Source organism: Thermobia domestica, chromosome 12, assembly GCF_964235325.1.
Source record: "Thermobia domestica chromosome 12, izTheDome1.hap1.1, whole genome shotgun sequence".
Taxonomy (NCBI): domain Eukaryota; kingdom Metazoa; phylum Arthropoda; class Insecta; order Zygentoma; family Lepismatidae; genus Thermobia; species Thermobia domestica.
In genome coordinates, this window is record NC_137465.1 from 11953252 (window position 1) to 11969399 (window position 16148).

The following is a 16148-nucleotide window of genomic DNA, read 5'->3' on the forward strand; positions in this document are numbered from 1 at the left end:
AAATATAGTGGATTTTTTGATCCAAAAATCCCTTACTTGTGCAATCCATTATGTTAAAAATCATGACTTCTGATTCGATTAAATTGGGAAATTCCACCTGAAATTGCATCAATATATAATATGTACGTGTAAGATACAAGAGATATACCTTTGAGAAAAGCGAATCTTATCACATTTTAAGCTTATAATCCAGAAGACAATACATTCGGATTATTGATGTATAAACATTACGGCAAAAAATGAAAATATTCATGTGTGACAATGATTGCTGTCTGTAATCACTTACACATCTACCAATGTCTCCGTCTAATCAAGACTTCATTCAACAAAACTGCATGCACTGAAATATAATTTATATGGAACACGTGAAAAAATTATATAGGCCGTGCGTGCGTTGATTATTTGTTGAAAATTCGACAGTATTTTAGCGTTTAACGAAAAAAGATGTCCGAAGACTAGATAAATCGATGATCTTATTAAGCTGAACAAAATTAGTATATGCAAAAGTTCATATATTATGCAAAAGTTCATGTGTAGTACGAGAAAAGGGAGCACCGCAGTCTAGTGGTTAAAACGTTGGATTCCTGTCCACGTGGTCCCAGGTTCAATTCCCAGTCGCTGCTTCCCCAATTTTCGGCGTCCGCCCAGCGTTGTGAGGCAAAATTAGGGAGTTACGTAAATAAAAGACGTGACGGCCACTAGACCTAGATAACTCTGAACACGCCGGTTAGCGATAGGGCGACGCGGTGCGCTGACAGACCTAGCATTCGTCGCTAGATTAGATGTAGTTCCATCAATCTCTGACAGATGGTGTGCGACGTCTCAGGCCCACAAATCTGGTCGTTACGCCAGGTGGTTTGGTTTTTGGTATATTAAATGAAAGAGCGCTGGAAATATAGAGGTTAATTCAGTCGTATTGAGCCGAAATCAATGTGCAACTGTACGCGCATGCGCAACACATCGCCGTGAGATTGCCAGGAGGTCAGCAAGAGTACCTCGTCAGTCACGCAGTAAAGGAGTGCAGTCGAGCGTAGACTGATGGCGCCAAAACTGAACATATCCTAGGAGTTCATTGTGGCCATTTCCGATGCTAAGTTCACAGAGTCGCCCGACGTAGAAATGTGTCACGTGCATAACTGTCGTGTATATCGTGGCACTGTGAATCGTATTATACGGAAATATGTGGCACAGAGTCCTGGGCCAACTACACCGACGTGAGCAACTAGAATAGTCTCTAAAAAGTGCTCATGATTGCGGTCGGTTTCTCGCACAGGGGGCAAACTTTGTCGCCCAAAAGTAGAATGAAACGTTAAAATCAACACTGCGTACTATCAGACTCATGCTCTGACTCAAATGTAAGAGCATGAAATCTCAGCACTGTAAGAACAAAACGGGAACCAAGTTGAACTGCAACCAAGAGGAGGTATCCAGCCACGCGCCGAAAAAAACACTGCAATTCTACTGCAGCACGGAACAAGAAACTGGAATATCGGCAATTCCCTTTCCTAACATCTCGGTTAAAGAGTCCAGATGCCAGCTCAATGGATTATTGTGCTGTCGGACTCCTCAATCGGCACCTGTCCCACCGTCGAGTCCGCACAGTCACCGGCAAGTGGAAAGTCTGTAGAGAGGAAGGGTGCAACACCCATGGCCCAGCTGCAACGTACTCTCCTATAACAGAAACTCCGATGCCGGACAAAAGTCAGTACTGTGCAGGTGGCCTGGAGATCGAACACAACCGTGGTGGAAACATGACATTTCCTAGGTAAGTAGCACATTCAAATTCGACTCAGTATGGGTGAATCAACCTCTGTATTAGAGGAAAAGCTACTATATTGAAGAATTTGAAAAGACTTAAGATAACTGGAAACATTATGAGACGTGGAGAAATCATGCTATGAGCTATGTAGGCATGTCAGAAGGAAAACCAGCTGCCATGATTGAAATTACACAAGATATAGGGGAGAGTGGAAAGCTACGCGAAACCAAACGAAAGAAAGATTGCTGACCTACGAAAATTATTTGATTCATTAATGAATTTATAAAGAAAACACAAACAAATCCCATAATCTTACGCAGAAAGAATATCATACAAGGCAACCAGTAATACAAAATTGTTGAGACCGGACACGTTCTTACCAATGACGTTTTAACTTTGTGGTACAAGAGGAAAGCAGAAGGGCCGAAGGGCAGAAAGGATAAGTTATATTTTATTATACATGTCTGGCGGACAGCCTCCTTCCCCCGTCTAATGTCTTCAACGATTCTTAGAAGTAGGCAGACAATATAAACGTGGGCAACGAAAATAGAAGCCTGGGAGAATAATATGCTTGCCTAATGTATGAACTAAAGGGGGAAATTAATTGAGCATGGGGTATAAAATCCACTGGCGAGATGTGTTGCTGTTGTATTGAAGCACCAGTCTCTTAAGACGTCAAAACTGCGAACAACAAACCACGGTATAAACAAAATACAATAGATGGGCCACGATGAGTTACGTATTGATACGTTACTTTTGGTTTCGGGTATGTAACATTATACTATTACATGCTTTTCTTTTAAAAAACGGCAACCTTCGAACGCTGAAATTGGATTCGCATTTTCTCATACATAAACTATGACAACAATGAGCTATATCCATGAAGCTATTAATTACGTAATTAATTAGCAATGACATAATTAGCATTGTATTTGTTATATGTATGGGAACAGCCTTTTATGATGATGACAGCATACAATTCATCAACGAAAGCAATACACACACTCGAATGGCTTCAAACCATAAACGCCATTAAATATCAATTAAAAATGTCATGTGCCATTAAAAGGTTGATCCCGGAATGATTCTCCATAAACCATAATAGCTATGGAATACACTATTAACCAAAAACTGCGCAGCACTGAAGATTTAACCAAACCTATCTACTGTCAAAAAGAAATTGCGATTTCTTCCGGCTGTCACACATCAATGATCAACATACGTATACAGAATTCGATCTTAGACAAAGACTGGAGGGAGGAAAGGTTAGGGTCCCCATAAAATAGTTTGATTTGCGAAAACAAGCGCCTTTCTTGAGTTTTATGAGTATTCCATTGTTTGGAATTAGTCTTCCTGATAATGAAGGAGTTTATATAATTAACATGTGGAAATACACTTAGAACTACTCATACATTGAGTGTAGAGGATTTACTTTTGGTCCGCATAGATTTGCAAATTACAGAAGAAAAATACTATCAAGAGCGATGTATAAGTAATAAAAATGTACCACCATTACCTCCTTACGTGATTATTACTTTATGCACATACCCAGCATCGCTGACGCGCCTACTTCCTACTGGCGTACTCGCATGGGTTACCCCTCTTGCGCTCGTGCCATGTGGATACTGTTCGTGTTTTTAGTGGCCACTTAGCATATACGTTGGTTCGTGTTTTATCACACAGTCGTTTTAATAGCACGCCTCCGAACGTGTATTTATACCCGTAACAAGTAGGCCTAAGCCCTCCTAAGGTGAATCTGCACCCAGTAATGCAACTCCCGTGAGAAACTCTTTCTACGGGATACTAAGATTCAATTCCCTTGCCAAACAAGAGAGTACACCAGTGGCGTAGCACACTTTTGCGCCCCCCCCCGCAAAGTATAAAGAAGGGGCCCTAGTTGTAAATCCGACAGAAGTAAGGTTGAATTTCTACTTCTTTAAAGCTTTATTCATCGCAAAACGTCGGGGCCCTCTATACCTCGGGGCCCCCCCGCATTGCGGGGGTTGCTGGGGCAGCTGCTACGCCACTGGAGTACACCATGAATTTAAATATACGAACCAAACCAGGACAGCACGTAATGAATTATTACTACAGGTTATAAATTTCCTTAAAATACCTCCAACACAAGATCAACTACATATTTTATTACCTACAATTGTCGTCTCAAGCACCTACAACAGTCACTTCCAATTAGGCAACGTATGGACGCACTATCACAATCTGAGAAATATAAAAATACGGCCCGTTCTTTTTCCTCTCCATGTGATTTACTTAGAAGAGAAGCAGAAAATAGGGGCAGGGAGTAAACATTTCAACGAAATGCTAGTAGTGCTGTTAAAAGAGATTGGAGCAGAGTTTCTTCCAGACATAGTTCAGAGGGATGGGGTAGCACTAAGCAGCAACTGTGATTGCACGTTATTTTGTGTACGGCACGGGCACCGTCTTTTAGTAATGGTACTCGCTATATTTTGATCCTCCTCTGACATTTTTGTTTAAAGTGGGGAAGGGAGTTTAGTGTAACGTGATGCTAATTGAAAGAATTTCATGAACTAAGACAGTGAGAGGAACAAGACAATTCTCTCAAAAAGCTCGCACTTCAACCTGGGATCGAACTCTTCGCCCCCAAGGTGTCACATCTTTCATCGTGTCCCGAGAGTTACTAATTTCTTTGAATTTTCGATTCCCAATAAATTGCAGAGTTCAAACGAACTACTTAAAGAACACAAGCTCTAGCCCACCTACCGTAACGTAGGAAAATAGGCCTACCCTATTAGTAGAACAAGGGCAGAGCGGCCATACCCTTTTCCCTTAAACTACAGTAGAGTCCCGATTATCCGAGTTTCCGTGTTACCCGAGCTTAATCCAAACAAACAAAAATTTAAAAACCAACCAGATCACAACGATAAACAGTTTACATGCTTTTGTTTCAGCAACAAAGCAAACAAAGTTGGGATAAAGATGACTCCGCCCGACATGACCATAAATAAACTAACGAGCTTTAATTGTTGCATGTCTTCAGTTTCAGTTTGAAAAGACACTGCAATACGTCGAACAACAAGACGATATGGCACCAGCTGGCATGATTTTGCTAAGTTTGTGCAATATAGCGGCCAGAAACGAGACAGCTTAATGAAGTAGAAGACTAACGAAATACTTTAATTTATTTATACTTCTTTAAAAAAAAAAAAAAAAAAAAGGCCTATGGGTTTACTAAACAGTACTTTATTTGTGTTGTGTTCTGTATTGTGTTTAACTTATGCACGCATCAATATCAAACCGCATTTTAATTACTGTATTATGGCTAATTCCTTATGTAAAGTACGTATAATTATATGTACTGTAGTGTATGTCCAATAAAATTAAATACAATAATAATGAATAATGTAATAAAGGAAAATAATCAATATCCAACAATAGTAAATACTGTACAAAATTTATGTATCCACCCTAGAGACCTGCACGGGCCGGGCTGGGGCCGATCAATTTCAAATCTTTAATAATTATTGACTTCCGTTAAACGATAAATGGAATAAAGCCAAACGTTGAAGAAGTGTGTCCGTGAAACATGTTACAAAGAATGCAATAGCTATTTACAACTTGTGTTGCTTAGCGGCTTCACTTTCACTATAGAGGATTGCAGGCATTATGTTGTAAATTGAGCTCTGACCTTGACCTTCACTGAACTCAAAATATAAAAACAAGGGATGGGAATGTTTTGCCTGTCGCTAAACAATATTGCCATCTTTACTTTATGCTAAAAACCAATTAAGTTAGTTTCTTGATACAGGGAATGGAGTTTTTGTTCTTTCGATGACAGGCAAAGTTCTAGGAGGCAATGGTATCATTCGGGAGGCAAGCGTCAGGTTGTGAACCAGAGTTTAGAAAATGTTTCTGAGGGTTAGGTCAAATTCAGTACTAAATTTTGAGAAAGATTCGGGCTCGAGCTATTTTTTTTTAAAAATTATCGGGCCGGGGTCGGGCCAAAAACTTTTAAAATTAATCGGGCCCGGGCAGGGCTTGGGCCAAGAATTTTGAAAAACTTGCCGGGCCGGGCCGGGTCGAAAATTTTCAAAACTTTTCGGGCCCGGGCTAAGCACGTTCGGGCTGGATTGGGCTCGGGCCGAAAAATACGGCCCGTGCAGGTCTCTAATCCACCCGTATCAACCGAGTTTTTGCTTATCTCAGATCCGATCCACATTAGTTCGGATAATCGTGACGCTACTGTATTAATAAGAGCTGAAGTAGATAAATAGGCTGAGAATTAGGAGGCATTACACGTATACAAGACCTATGTAATTACGCATCATTACACAGGTACTTACTTGTAGACAATTGTTATTACTCCTATGATATAAAGCACTGACTTCTAGCATCAAGGAGAGAAAGATAAAACTTAAAAGCAAAATAACTCAAGGAGCCGAAATAAAAGCATAATTTACGAAGCCGCACATGAAATCTTAATAATACGAGACATGCATCCTATAAAAGGAAGTGAGGCGCATTACATACGAAAACACTCTCATTCACCATCTTATAACATTAGGTATGTGTCATCAATTTCCTGTTCTTGATGCATCTTTGCATTGCTATTTCGAGTGCGAAGTCATTGGAAAAAATGCTTGGTTATTCTAATCATCAATAGATGTGTTGTCCTAAGTCACGCATGCGTAAAAAAAAAAAAAACATGAGGAGGATGTATGTATCAGCATTTATATTCTATGGTACTTCAAGCGAAATCCATGTTAAATTTACGCAAAATTCTCTTCCCATTGACTGGTAGCACTAAAATGATTGGTCGAGGATTCAAAAGAACGAGAAAAGAGAAACTGAGCCCCCTCTTTTGACTTTAGTTCTTGAAAAGTCTATTGAAGTCCCGCCGAGTTCAAAGAGATATATTGGTCACGCTCGTGTGCCCGAACAAAATTTTCTAGGGGGCCCACCTCCCTGGATGCTATATTACACTTAGTATATTTTATTTATGTTAAGAAACTTTAGTTGTTTTCGTGAGCCAGGGGAACCTTCCCCCACACACTTCGAGCGCTCATGGTCAGACTGCTTTTATTTGATAAAACCTTCAGTCAATACAGCACATCAGCCTCCAACGGATTTACTACAGATCTTGAGATTGAGTTCGCCAACTCTTTTACCCTTCGCAATATTAAATTAACATCTGAAATAGAGTCGCCCTCGTCAATTATGTAGCGCTAGCGCGAGTCTGTGGTGAACGAGGTTCCGAGTTACACAGCCGGTGTAAGTGTGTCGAATGCTATGATTACAACGAGTGGTTTAAACTGTGGGTTTAGTTTTACATACACTCTTGCTAACACACGAATGTATGTAAAACCAACTAGTAAAACAGATTCTACTCGCACTGACGATGGGCTACACAGGAGCGTATCGATTGCTATAAATTACAATCACGGAAAAGGTTTGATCCGAGTGGAAAATACTAACAACGACCTTCCAAACAAGCAAATGAACAAACAAAAGTGAAATTAGGATTACACGCAGATGACAAGCTTTGAGGTCGGACTTTCAGGAACGCCAGAATGTCAGAAGCTGCCACTTCGAGTACCGTTACCAGTCATCCTCAGTGAAACATTTCTGGAAAATCACCTGGCGGAGATCGAGATTATAATAGGTATTCAGCCACCATTGTCAGACTAGTCGCTGTCAGACAGTTATTATTGCTGTGCTCAAACATCAAGAGACGTACGTGGACATGAAACACTACTGCTCCCCAAGTGCTCCCTGGGATCAAACATATAAGCTTTAGCAAAAACAAAATACGTAAGTGGGTCGTTTTCGAACCGGGGGACTTAAATGGGTTAAGAAAAATAGGGCGTAAATTTTGTACATACATTTACAAAACGAGACGAGTCGAGTCGAGAAAAACTTTCCAAGAACCGAGACGAGACAGTATTCGAGAATCCAGAAGAAACTTCTACAAAATTTACGATAGTAAGACGAGAAAACCATATTTCTCGTTGCGTAGGCAATACTAAGGATAGTTCTGTGCACTAAGGAAAGCTTGTATTTTCTATATCAGTCACCATAATTGAGGACCAAAACACGTACGCCTACGTTGTCAACTTTGTTCCGTCTAACTCTGTTTCTAATTTCGTTCCGTCTAGTTATCAGAATTGTGGGTCCCTATCCAGCGCTGCAACACAGTATTGAAATATTTGTAGATTTCCTGCGACTATTGAAACAAGACTGCCTCAGAGAAAGTTACGCTTGCCTTCGTTTGACATTTTTAGTGAGTTGCTTATTCTCAATGGGACCAGAACCGTGAACACTAAGGAAGTCAAGTATGCGAGACCATCACGCCATCGCAATCGTTCACGTAACGTAAGGCTCGTCGAGTGTAGCAATTAGAGAACCTTCGCGTGAGCATTTGTTTCAAAAGTAAAGAGCAAACAGCAACAGGTGGTGAATTACAGATTGGCAAGATGTCAACTTTCTCCACTAACGAACATGAGATAATAATGGAAGTAATCCCTCACATCGAAACATGTCCACAGGAAAAAATATGATCATTTATCTTGATTTATTAACCGAATACCATAGTAGAGTAGTCATTCTCTTTTAAAGTCTTTCCAGTCTAAGAACAAAGTAGACGTAAACAAAGCGAAATGTATTACTCCGCGGCTCTCACGTGCTTCGGCAGCAAGAGACATGAACAGCAAGATCGTCTGCTTACTTACTGTCCTCGCATAATTTCCAAAGCGTAAGGCTGCTGTTGGTTGGTGAATAATTTATATATTTACTTAACAATCTAACTCCAACAGGGACGATCATCCCCAATTATAGGAGCATTTACTACCGTTGATTTACAAGAAAAACACACATAATATAAACAAAAAATTTTACAAAAGAATATGCACTGACACTGACTGCTGCTATGTTGGAGATATGTATTGTCTTTAAATCCTTATATAAACGAGATTGTTGTCTGTCCCTGTTGTCCTATTTTGTGTTTTATAACACGAGACGAAAATGGATTATTGCCACACATCGTCGCCATGAAACTCTGCATTCTACAATAATTTTAAATGAGCGGGGTAGGCGCGCGAACGCTTACGCATGCGCAGTAAATACTATATTTCCAGATACGAATCAGGTTGAAATAAAGCTACGTCTGTTGTTAATATATTGCGTTTATTATCACAAAATGTAGGATAAATTCAGATACCTTTATTTGAAATTATTATTTTAGTAGGGATTATATTGCGGTAGGATACCAGTGCAGTTAGACCAACAACCAATCACTGGTCATCGACCCACTGGTAGTCAGGTGGGTTTGTTTACATCTACTTTTTTCTAAGGCTGGAAAGAGAATAGGAGTTTGATGCCTCTACATTATCGACAAGACTAAATTCAGAGCTCCTTCGTGGCCAAGCGGTTAGCGTACGCGCCTTTGGCATGGTAGACCCGGGTTCGATTCCCGGCGAGAGTTCATGTGGTTCGGATTCCACGTTAATCAGTAGGTTCACGTCTCATATAGCCTCGCTGCTGAACGGGACGTTAAACTCAAAATCAACTCATTAACTCAAGACTCACGGTTCTCACACCTACATACTTTATATTTCATGTCATACCGTAAAACCGAACACAAAATTCAAGACTTTCACTTTTAATGAACTTCATTCCATTCTATTGAAGGATTAAAAAAAAAAAAAAAAAAAAAAAAAAGCAACGCGACAAAACATTATTTCAAAGAATATTGCAATGAGTGCTTGACACGTCCTTTCGTATTGGTTCTTTTTGTCAACCCCCCCAAGTAATGGAAGAAGTATTTGAAACTATTTCTAGATCATATTTCTGAACTTGTTATTCAAAAACGCGAAAAGCTGTTTTATCCCAAGTCCAACACTTACGTGTAAAGTAATGCTTGAAATTTGAAATACCATAAATTTATACTTTTAATTGGTAAAATGCAGGTTTGATTGAAATGCTTTATGCGGAAAACACTGAACTTGAGAAGTTTGCCACTAGAAACAAACAGCAATTAAAATTTCTAGGTTGATTCATACAACATAGAAGATTGTCACGTACTTTAATAAAAGGAAAACTATCATCATCCCATCAAACCTTAGAAACTATGGTACTATCAACTGTAATTTTAATTTCTCCCAGGGTGGACTTTCAACACACGGAAGGTAAAAAATAGTACCGCACTGAGAAAATACCAGCAACCCACATCTCGCACAACAAACGTGAATTCGGCGAAGAATTCCTCTCCCACCCTGGAAAAATCTCACGAAATGATCACTGACATTAAATTTGTAATTAATGCGTCCATTATCAGTATGAATGATAGCAAGTTAAAACTTTACTGGGATTAAGGCGCCTCGGACACAATACCCACATGATAGACAAAAGCTTTTGTCCACGGGGCATAATTCTGGAACGTGAAAATGAAAGATTTCAAATTTTCCTGAGTAGTTGGTAGATACTCACTTTAACAGCAGATCCTGATTATAACGTATGTGCTCAATAAAGTAAAAAACAAATCATTTGGAGTACCTTAGATCTTCTCGACAAAATCTTTTTTGAGGACTTACAAATTAGTGCAGAATAACTGAGTCGCTGTCGAAGATTACTATTTTATTTCTTCTGCAAATGTAAGCCTATTTCACGAAAAGTAGAAAGAACCGGGAAGTGCCTCCCTCACCCTTGAGCTTAACGCATTTCACCAATATGGTTTCATGTTCGTCTATTCTCAGGACTAACCAAAAGAAATCAGAACATAGGCCTGCAGCATGTGGAATTCGAATGAAGAACTGCACTCAATAGAGCCAAATGTACAACGCTCATGCTTTAAATGCATGTGAATCGGATTCGACGCCCGGTGAGGGCACAAACTCGAAGTCGTCATTAAGAAGCGATTCTCCTCATACTGCTTCGATATTAAACAGAAAGAAAAAAAAAAGCTAAATCAAGGAACAAATGCCAATGAGTAGCAAACTGAGAACGCTACTCCTACCAAATACAAACTCAGGTAACCTGTACTCAAATTCTTGGTGCATCTTCGCCCTCTGTACTAATTGTTGTCCACGAGATGAGATAGCTTCATTTCTCGTCTCGTCTTGTCTCGGAAACTATGTAGAAGCCACGCCTCGTATCGAAATTTTCCTAGTATCATTCAGCAAATGTAGGCTTAATACAAAATATATTTTGGTTAATTTCATCTACAATCCATCGAAGAAGAGTTCCATGAAGAGTGATGCAACATTTAAAGTATACCTATTATCAGAGCACATTTCGTAATGACTTTCCAATCTTTACGTTCTCCATTATGTTCGTACAATCTACTTTTGCCACGAGACGAGATGGGACTTCTCGTGGAATGTATCGGCTCGTCTCGTGTCTCAAAAATGCAAACATTGAATTTGTTAATATATATATATATATATATATATATATATATATATATATAAGTCGGAACAAATTATTTGCCTTTGGAATGTATACCAGCGCTTATTACTTCAAACGAGGATTATCTTACAAAGAACAGGGAATACCTAAAATTATCTTTTTAAAAATGATTCAAGTACAATGTTAAAGCATTAATCGAGATCAGAGTTTCAGAATATTTGACTCCGAATGCTGGTGAGGATATATATGCATAAAAATCTTTTTATAGAAGTACAAGTTCCCTTAATGGCAGCTTTATCAGTAACTAACCACCGTTTCATGGCCTTTCTCGTTCCGAAAAAAGACAGAAACGTGTCAGCCGAATTCAATACTGAGTTCTGAAAGTATGCCTCTTCGATAATAAAAGTAGATATATATTTTTTATTTTTTTATGATGTTATTCGAACCTAAGTCAGATCTGAAATCAGAAAGTCATATAGGCCACTTTTTTTTTTTTTTTTTTTGCTTAAGTGGCGCCAGAGGTCCTAAAAAAAAAGATTTTAGAAAAAAGTAGGAAGGCTTGCCTTTCGACTGTACCGACGGTACTGACAAATATTCCTGTCATAGTAATTAATTACTGGTCGAGTCGAAACCATGCAGTCGTTATTGGAAGATTGTAGTCGTCGTGTGTTGTGCTGTTAACCAAATTTGGTCAAAAGTTGTAATTTTAACCACTTGGCATAACAGCTGTTTTAGTGGGTCTCAGCCTCTCCAGTATTGTCACAAGACGAGACGACACACTTCTCATGTCTCGTCTCGTGGTAAGTAGTACAATCACTATCAGTTTTTAAACTACGAACCACGTAACACAGTGTTTGATATACAACCCCCCCCCCCTGCGAAGATTTCGTCAAATTACCAACACACTCGCGACATCTCTTGGGGCAGGAAGAAGGCAACGCCTGACTGAATTATTAGGAGCGTCACTGATAGACAAATATTCTATTTTGCTTTTGTAAATGGATTCTTGGTTTTCGAAACTACGTCAGGTTACCATTCGCTGAATCTACTTCCCGAAAGATTAGCTTCTCCCGTGCCCCTTATAAAAAGATAGTCATAATCACGGAAAACTACCTACGAAAATTCGTATCTCTCAATAGTAATTCCAAATATGTAACCTCCTCCCCCCAAAAAACTCCTTAGCACGACCTTTGATATGAAGAATTGCTGTAGGTAGGACAACTCTTCGACTTTAAAATAGCATATTCGTGGGGCAAGCAGGTGTTTAATCTTGATCGAATCAAGTTCATACACGCATATGATACAACTAACTATTCCTGTCTGAACAAACGGAATCTTTCACCAGAAATCCGGTTTTGCGTACCCTTATTAGAGTGGTGCACCTGGCACTCCTTGACGGAGCGTCTACAAACTACAAAACCTTACATTAAAAGCGTACAAAAATGTTTTATATTTCATTCATTTCGGAGCTCGTTCACACCCCATCACAGCAGCATAAAAATATAAAATTACACAACTTTAATTTCCCAAAAATATACAAATGAGAAATTTTGAAAAATTCCACCAAAAATAAGTTCTTAGAAGCCTCGAAATATATCAAATATGAAGTTCGCAGCTTCATTTCTTGAAAAGTTTTAAACTTTACTAAACCACTGGCGGCGCCAGAGAGAAGTCACATTCGTAAAAATTTAAGAGATTTCGACTCACTGATCAAAACCCAGGCCAAATTACTTAAGCTGGAAGATGAAATTTGAACAGTGCATAAAATTTGTGACGCAAGGTATGACTAACGAAGAATTTGTCAAAATTCGACGTGGAAAGGGAAGAAACGGCGGTCGAAATGATTATAATTAGACCTTCATACCTGGAAATCTCAAGGTCAGAGACACGACATGTTCCTTCCACTTGTATTCGTACTTTTCATTTAAAATAACTTAATACATGCTTCAGCGTTTATCTGACCTAGGAGGAGAGAAAAAAGGGTGGGTGTACGAATTTCGAACGAGACTAAGTTCAGGGAAAGCGGTTATCTCAGAAAAAAAGTTTCAATGCACTGGGTGGAGAGTGATAGTAGCATTGTGAACGGGGAATTTCGTGCCTCGTAGTAGGAAATTAAAATCTGACTATAGCAATCTCCTGAATGACCACGTGTATAGATAAAAAACTGAGTGACTGACCAATGACCAGGTCAAACCGCATAAGTTAGAAATTTGCACATTTAACAGGATATAAGTACCACTAAGAAAGGAAATTTGAAAATTCAACCGGGAAGCGGAGGGAGTGGGAGAGATGTGGCAAATATCATGTTAATGTTCAAATCTCGGAATATGTAATGCTGGAGACACGAAATTTGGTATTTGGACTTTCCATTTAAAACAATCAAACACGTGATTCACCGTCTTTAGGTATTTGCCCTAGAAGGGTAAAAAAAGAGTTGGGGTTACAATTTTTAAAAATGGATGGCCATATCTCCGAAATTTTGGTATTTTGAACTGTAATTTACAATTATTAGAGAAGTGTTCCAGCATTCTTTGATTTTTTTCCTACAAGGGAAGAAGAAAAAGGGTAGGAGGATGCAATTCTTAACCCTTTTAAATTCTTGCCTTTTTCGGAGTTTTTCTTGAGTCTCAGATAAGCAGCGACAGTGTCATCCCTATTTATCCTAGGATCATGATTTATACCTCGTTTTTCTCAGAATGGAACAGCCTTTCAAATGGTACCACTTACATGTCCCTATAATATGTCAGAAGGGAATTATTTGAGGGAAAATCGGGATTTTTTACCCCAAAAAAACTTCTTCAAAAGTTTGGGGCCCCCTGAGGCTCTACCGGGTCTACGCACAAACCTCCAAAAATTTGGAAAAATACTACATAGTGTACTAATTACTTGTGAGAAATTCGAATTTCCTGTCTTGAATAGTAAGGGCGGGAAAATTTTTACCCATGTTGAGAAAGCATCAAAAAAACGCCCAAAATTTCCCTAATATGCACCCTACAAATTTTTAAAAAAATCTGACACGCCCCTAATGATCGTAAAATTATGGTTCATACGTCGTTTTGTTCAGAATGGAGTAGCCTTTCAGATGGTATCACCCACATGTCCCTCGGATATCCCTAAGGAGGGAAAAATTGAGGGAAATAGGGATTTTTGCTGAAAAATCCCCTTTTTTCCCGGTTTGGAGCCTTCTGGCGCGGCCCTGGGTAAACATAGAGATCCAGAAATCACTTTCAAAAATACTACGTAGTGTATTAATTGCTTGTGCCAAATACCAATCTCCTATCTTCAACACTAAGGACGGGAAAAATATTTTCCTCCTCTGCGAATATTCCCAGAATGTCCCAGAATACCCTATATACATTTAAAAAATTTCTTGACACGTCCCTAATTATCGTAGGATCATGATTCACACACCATTCTCTTCAGAATAGAGCAGGCTTCCAGAGTGTATTACCCTCATATCCCTCGGACGTCCCTAAGGAGGGAAAATTGAGTAAATAGGGATATTTGCTTAAAAATTCCTTTTTTCCCGTTTTGGGGCCCTCTGGTGCGGCCCTGGGTAAACATAGAGATCCAGAAATCACTTTCAAAAATACTACGTAGTGTACTAATTACTTGTGCCAAACACCGATTTCCTATCTTCAATACTAAGGACGGGGCGGGAAAAATATTTCCCTCTTCTGCGAATATTTCCGAAGTTTCCCAAGGATACTATACAAACTTCAAAAATTACCTGACACGTCCCTAATTATCGTAGTATGATGATACATACGTCGTTCTCTTTAGAATAGAGTAGGCTTATAGATGGTATCACCCGCATGTCCCTAGGACGTTCCTAAGGAGGTTACAAGTTAGGAAAATAGGGAGTTTTGCAGAAAAATCCCTTTTCCCCGTTCTGGGGCCCTCTGGCGCGGCCCAGGGTTAACATAGAGATCTGGAAATCACTTTAAAAAATATTACTTATGGTACTAATTACTTGTGCCAGATACCAATCTGCTATCTTCAATACTAAGGGCGGGAAAAATATCTTCCTCTTCTGCGAATATTTCCGAAATTTCCCAAGGATACTATACAAACCTCAAAAATTTCCTGACACGTCCCTAATTATCGTAGGATGATGATTCATACGTCGTTCTCTTCAGAATCGAGTAGGCTTTCAGAAAGTACCACTTAAATGTCCCTATCATGTAGCCGAGCGAAGCAAGAAGCGCGAAAGTGGCATTTTTGGTCAAAAAATATACTTTCTTTTTTTTACCATTTTGTCCCTCTGAACCCCCTTCTATGTTGACGAAGAGATCCGAAAAAATTCTCATAAAAACTAATTGGTCCACTGATTGTTTAGGGAAAATGTTGGGATTCTAGGATTAAAGAGAAGCTCACCAAAAAATATTGAAGCTAGACCTCAGTAAAAAAAAAAAAAAAAAAAAAAAAAAAAAAAAAAAAAAAAAAAAATTGTATATTGATGACGTCATACCCCCCTATGTTCTGACGCTCGGAAACGTATAGACCCTTCCAAGGCTTTCTTGAATGCCTCCTCTCTTGGAAAATACAAAAAACCCGGAACTAAATGGCATTCTTAGTTCTCTTTTAATCGAATCTAAGACACTACAATATCGGTCGAAAACGACCGAAAAAACTTAAAAGGGTTACAATAAAATTGCCATATCTCGAAACAGTTCAAGATTATAGATATTTGACTTGGTATTTAAACTTATCACTTAAAATCATGAAAGACATGCCTCAAAGTTTTATTTCTTAGATATCCCCTAGAAGGAACGGAAAAAGGATGGGAGTTACAACTGTTGTAATCGGATGACCACAACTCTAAATTCCTTAGGGGCATTTAATCTTAACTGAATTAAAGACGTGCTTAAACGTTTCTTTCTGGGAGGGGAAAAAGTTGAGGTTGCAATTCTCATAAGATGGGGGACATACCTCGAAATCCCTTGACTTAATTTTGAAGTGAAATGAAATCTTTGAGATTTAAGTCCCACGGTCATGCCAGTGAGTC

At 39.0% G+C, this 16148-nt stretch overlaps 2 protein-coding genes across 4 annotated transcripts in view; one reads left to right on the forward strand and one right to left on the reverse strand.

Annotated features, from left to right (window-relative positions):
• Ncc69 (sodium chloride cotransporter 69) overlaps window positions 1–16148 on the reverse strand; it is a 268620-nt gene that overhangs the window by 248984 nt on the left and 3488 nt on the right. The window lies entirely within an intron of this gene.
• LOC145666342 (immediate early response 3-interacting protein 1) overlaps window positions 1–16148 on the forward strand; it is a 68070-nt gene that overhangs the window by 3734 nt on the left and 48188 nt on the right. The gene's annotated exons all lie outside the window — the stretch shown is intronic.